Consider the following 6221-nt stretch of genomic DNA (forward strand, 5'->3'; position numbering starts at 1 on the left):
CAAATTTAGGTTGGAAGGGAGCCTGTGATACAGCATCTGAAAGGGAAATCTTGAAGCGAAGAAAGGTTTGTCCTTACAAAGTTACACATTCTGCCGGAAAATGCTGAAATAATTGAAACCACCTAATGCCTTACTCCTTATGGGGCAGCAGTCATCATGTAAAAAATACAGATTTCATTAAGTATTGCAGTATCCCAAATGTGCTATTCAGTGTCCTGGGTGTGGATGGAAGAAACTAGGGGATTGACAATGTTGATTTTATTGACTATGGATTTGGGAAAGTTTCAAATTTCAGGACTTGATCTTGCAGCCAGTTGCTAATTAACCATTGGCACTAATGCATTGTACACGTAAGGAAAGCACCTGGCCATAGGTGTGCAAAGCTTCATTGTTGAATACAGTAGGAGGAAGATATTTATAAGCAATATATGTGTAGAACTAATGACACAAGAATACTGGTGTAACACAACAGAACCTGCAATCAATATTCTACATTACAGCTAAAACCGTAGTTTTTGTCTTAATGCTGAACAAGGATCTAAGCACCCATGGTAGTACTAATTAAAAGAATAGAGCCAACGTGGTGGGAAGCATCACTGAGAAAAGTAGTTCAAGGACTTCCCCCTTCCCACTTTTTGTTTCCCAATTTTCGTCGGAGCTCCTTCTCAATAGATGTTGCAAGTTCTTCTCTGAAGAGAGAGTAACGAAAAAAATACCAAAGAGATCTTCTTATAAAGGAAGTCAACCACATTATTATTATTGTTGTTATTGTTATTAATGTTATTATTGTTATTATTGTTATTAATCTATATACAGCATCTTTTCACAATAAGGACTTGGGATGATGGAAAGTACAATGGGCAGAGCCATGGCATATTCTTATCCTTTTACAAAAGGCTCTATAAGCAGTTATGAAATCTATTCTATGCAGTGATAATAGCTTCCACAAATTGAATATTCTTTGTTAGGCCTGCCTCTCAAACACACTGTTCACATTACCACCAGGCTTGTCCTTGAATACTTGTGCTGTTGTCCAATTTCGTTTACTTGGGTAGGAGCTCTCTCTGGAGCATATCTCTGTTACTGAGCATGCTTCCAGGAGTTTTGTCCTATGGATAGGTTTAACTCTTCTCACACGACTGTCTCTCCATTTCAAATGCCACATCGTACAAACCCATCTTTTGTTGTCAACTCGTATTTTGAAGGATCCTTTATTTCCCATCTCCTCTTTTCTTTATCATATTCAGGAGAATCTCATATCATAATGAGCAGAGGAAAGTCTCCAGGACTAACTTTAGTTTTGTGCAATAGTCTGACTTATGTGTTGCTGTGCAACTGATTATTATTTATCATCTGTCGTTGTAAACCAGTAAATATTAACCAGTGTTCCTGATCCTACACGCTTTTTCAAAGAACTCAGTTTTTCCTGTAGGCAAGCTCTTTGAATTTCACAAGTGAATGACTTGCTAGGGTCTTTTGTACGAAGAAATTAACATTAAAAAATAGCAGAAGAAATAAAAAAATAAAAAAAAAAATCAAACTTGGTTTGTTAACATGTGTGTTACAGTCAAAAATCGAATACTTCAGCAATTGCAGTGCAGCATCGAACAATATATATTTGTGACCATCTTCACTGCATTTTGCTGAAATGTTTCCACTGAGCTTTTAATAACAGATTGTATTTCTTAACATCTGGATCAGATTTAACAATAATTACACATATTGAAAAGAGCTTGGGGTTTCACATCTTGAGGGGGTGGGAAAGGTGACTTTCAGTAGAGAAATGAGCTTTGAGGCATTCAAAGAGAATCCCATTCATGACAATTTATCTCCTCCTTTACCTTAGTGAAATGAGTCTCAAAAATAAACCTGCCCAGTATTTTTTTCCAAGAATTTCAAAATCACCTGGAGCAAGACTTGGTTACCAAAACTTAGGCATATAGCACCATTTTAGACCCACTAAGATATTCTAACACCTTTATGGAGCTGTCAGACATGTCATTGGTAAGATCTGTGCCGTTTTGCAGTGTTGGCTGGATACCAGGTGGAATACCCTAAGCGTTAGACACCTACATCTAGATAGCTGAATCCCAGCAGATGCATATGTTGAGGCACCTGAGTTGAGCTCTAACACCTCATAAACTGAAGAGGGAGTTAAGATATGTAGCTCATCTCTGGACACCTACACTGTCTCGGGAGACACCTACAAGTAGGTGGCTGAATCTGAATTCCATACTAAAGGTCTCCATGCATGTACACCACAATACATGCTCTGAGTTACAGTACCTGATGGTCAGAAAACACTGAATATAAAGCCTCATTCAAGTATTCCAGAGTAAGCACTGAAAATTGGTAGTCACACTTGCAATTCTGGGCCATAACACTTAAAAGGAGTTGCACAGCCATTACAGCTTACCAGCAGTGATGACACAGAGTATATAAGAAAGATAGGAATGAGTCCTCTGGAAAAGAAAAGGTAAAAAATGAGCCTCAAAACTAGCAAGAACAGCAGTTGTTCAAAACTGTCACCACTGAAAACAGAAATACTAAAAATACAACAGCTACAATGCAATTGCCATTGATAACCGTGATGGGTCCTGATCTCCACGTGCTAGAGGAGCTAAGCAGGTTATTGATTTAGTTACCGTTAAGATGAAAATTGAATACAAAATGTTGTTATGTGCAGACAATTTTTGATTGACTTTTATCATGTGCTGGAAAAAAAAAAAAAAAAAAAAAAAGATTCTGGATAAAATCCTCTCCTTGTGTAAATGGAGTAAATGGATTTTGTTCCTCTGCACTAAATGGAAATGCACTTAATTGCACTCAGAAGGAAGCCAATCCTTCCATCCTACACATGTAGAAAAGACACCTTAATTCAAATTCTTTATATTGCAGACACTGATGAGACTCTTCTGGGGCAGCTGACAATTATATTTTGTCCATACCTAGTCACAATGATGGTTGTGGGAACATTATTGTAAAAGCAGACATCTAGGTTGATGTTTACTGGTTAAATGTAAATTTATAAAATTGAACTACTTTCTCTAGACTTCTTTGACTTCTTTTATAACCAGTGGGGAAAATAAACATTTTTGGTTGCTTTTATTATTATTATTATTATGAAGTAGACTTCTAAAATAGGTCAAACAAACTGCATCCTAGAAGTCCCCATTTCTCTTCACCAATAACGTAAACTTCAGGTGGGTAGCTCAAAAGTAAATGACAGCACTGCAGATGTCCAAGATTAGATGAGATTAATTCTGTCCCAAGAACAAGAAGAGATGCAGATTATACTAATACTTCTTAGCAGCAATTGCCCACATTAAGAGGTACAGTCAACTGAAGATGAAGAAACAAGCTTAATGTACCTTTGATTCAAGCCCATAATAGTCTTGCTATTGCAATATTCTGTCTAGTGGGAAGTAATATAGCAGTAATGATATACTGATATTTAATATGACAATTTATGACAAGAATTGAATACCAGTTCTGTAATGCCCCTATTAACATAACTTTCAGCATCACAGTTCATCATAAATGTCTACATTAAATATTAGGGGAACGGCATCTGTCTTGTGTTGTAGAGAACTGCAGTAGGGATGTTTAGGTTGGTAGGGATAAAGATGTATGGATGTGGGAGCCCCAGAAGGAGCAAATGGCAAGAGAAGGGCTAAAAGAGTGACACATGCTGGTGTCACTTAGATCAGGAGGTCATCAAGATGCCAGAACATCTGTATGTTTTTTTCTCAGGATACTCGGCCTTGGAAACATATGATAGTGAATAAAATCTGATGACAGGTGGGACAGGACACAGAGACTAATCCCTATCAATTTGTACAGGACCAAATAGGCTGTATCCAAAACCAGCAACCTAAGAAGAACCCAGAAGATGTGAATAGGAAGTGGCCTGTTTTTCTTGTCCTCTGTGTCACCACAGAGAACCGTGGTTTGCCTGTCTGCATACTGGCATCTTGGTGCTCTGATGGTAGACAGATTACTTGGACACACACATCTTGGTGCATGTACATGTTTATGGAAATGTATGAAGGAATGAATGAGATCAGTTTTGTTTTAATATATAATCCCCTTTTCCCTATGAAGATCTGCTTTGTTATTGCTACAGTACTGTTTCCTACAATATTCTTCTCTTCCAAGAAAGACCTCCTCCTCAGTTTAGACCTACTGTTTCTTTCATGTAACTGAATATCCAAAGGCAGGAGTTACCTCATACTACATTCATGACTTCACGAGCATTACATGAGATTTTTGGAGGCATAGGGAAATAAAGAGTCCAGTCCTACTTAACTTTTAAAGTCAGACTAGCAGCATGATTAAACTCACAATTACATTTTTTAACCTGAGTGACACTTAAGAGAACAGAGAAAAATGGACAATGACAAACCCTATCCTTCTAGGCACTGAATTATGTGAGACAGGGATGTTTAAAACCGGTTGTATTCCACAGCTTTGTGAATGAACAGGTTGAAATCTGGCACTTATTATAAGAAAGAAAAATGAATAGTTGGGGTATATTATTCATTCAAAAGAAAAAGAGCCAAGCCCTTTGCTGGCATAAATTGCCACAGCTCTATTGATTTCAAACAAGAACTGATTTGCATCGGATGAACATCCAAGCCATGTTTTATAACATGCCTAATTTTGATTAATTGTTATTACAGTCCTAAATAGGATTTTTCATTGCTCAATTATTTTAGCACCATACATAAAAAGAAAACAAAAGGCCCTGCTGCTGAATATACCATACTCTCTAGCCATAAGACAATTAATAATTCTTTTCTAATAATTTTAAAGAGCATTAGACTTGATGTTCTCAGTTGACTCATCTATGAAACATAAGCAACTATACATACCAGACCTTTTCAGGTTAACTTAACAATGCTGTCTGTCTTCAATCTTCTGAGGTTCCTTTCACCAGTGTGTTGGATTGTCAGGAATGTTTCCTTAACAGAAAATGCCAAATGAATACTTTAAATGTCTGGATGGAACTGGCTATGGTTTCCTATACAACCCATGATGAGGCAGCTGTACGAGCCATCTGAAACACTCTTAAAAACATTGTACAAAACTACAGAAGTATTATTTATGCAGTATTCTGGGCTTTCATTGTTCGATTACTCCTGCTTTTATTTACATATAATTCTAACTTAAAAGGAAAAAAAAAAATAATATACTGAGCATTGTGTTCCCATATGATACATGATAGCTTTTTTCTTGACCTATTTTATTGACTTTATGGACCATTTCTGTTCCATCTGAACTATTGTAGTAACATACTGGGTGTTTGGGAGGGAAGGGAAGGGAAGGGAAGGGAAGGGAAGGGAAGGGAAGGGAAGGGAAGGGAAGGGAAGGGAAGGGAAGGGAAGGGAAGGGAAGGGAAGGGAAGGGAAGGGAAGGGAAGGGAAGGGAAGGGAAGGGAAGGGAAGGGAAGGGAAGGGAAGGGAAGGGAAGGGAAGGGAAGGGAAGGGAAGGGAAGGGAAGGGAAGGGAAGGGAAGGGAAGGGAAGGGAAGGGAAGGGAAGGGAAGGGAAGGGAATTAGGGAGTGTGAAAGAAGGAGAAAAAGAGAGAAAAGGAAGGCAGGAAAGCAGGAAGAAAGGAAGGGAGGAAGGCAGGAAGGCAGGGAAATGGACAGCTACTCTGTGGCTAGAGGAATCAACACATCAGATTGCATTGAGGAAAGGAGCTGAGTGATCTGTAGATCAAAGCACAAGTCAAGAGGTAGTTTCTTCAGTCAGTTCTCCTCTATGGCATGGAGTTCTCCTCTAGGCATGTTTACATCTAAAGTTCTTTTTTTCTGATAAGTCTCTGGCTTATTTCTGTTATTTTAACAGTTTTTTTCTCAGTAGCTTCATTCTGAATACTTCAACATGCTTCACCTCATTTTACCTGGAGAAATATACCTGACCCCACTACCTCAATTTAAAGCACATTTAGAATTATCTCACAAGTCATTTCTATTTTGTCTAGTGTTATGATCTTTTCAGACTTCATATGCCAATCAGCCTTAGGCTAAAATTGTACTTCGATGGAAGATCTTCAGAAAAAAAAATCTATACAAAAAAGCTAGTAGTTTTGGTAGTTCAGAACATAGGCGTATTCTCCATGAGTAGGCAATCTCAATAATACAGAAAGATGCTATATAATTTGCTATAGGATTAAAAAATGCCATATAATTTTAAAGCTAGATGGTAAGAAGATTG

The sequence above is a fragment of the Aythya fuligula genome, chromosome 1 (assembly GCF_009819795.1).
Source record: "Aythya fuligula isolate bAytFul2 chromosome 1, bAytFul2.pri, whole genome shotgun sequence".
Classification (NCBI taxonomy): domain Eukaryota; kingdom Metazoa; phylum Chordata; class Aves; order Anseriformes; family Anatidae; genus Aythya; species Aythya fuligula.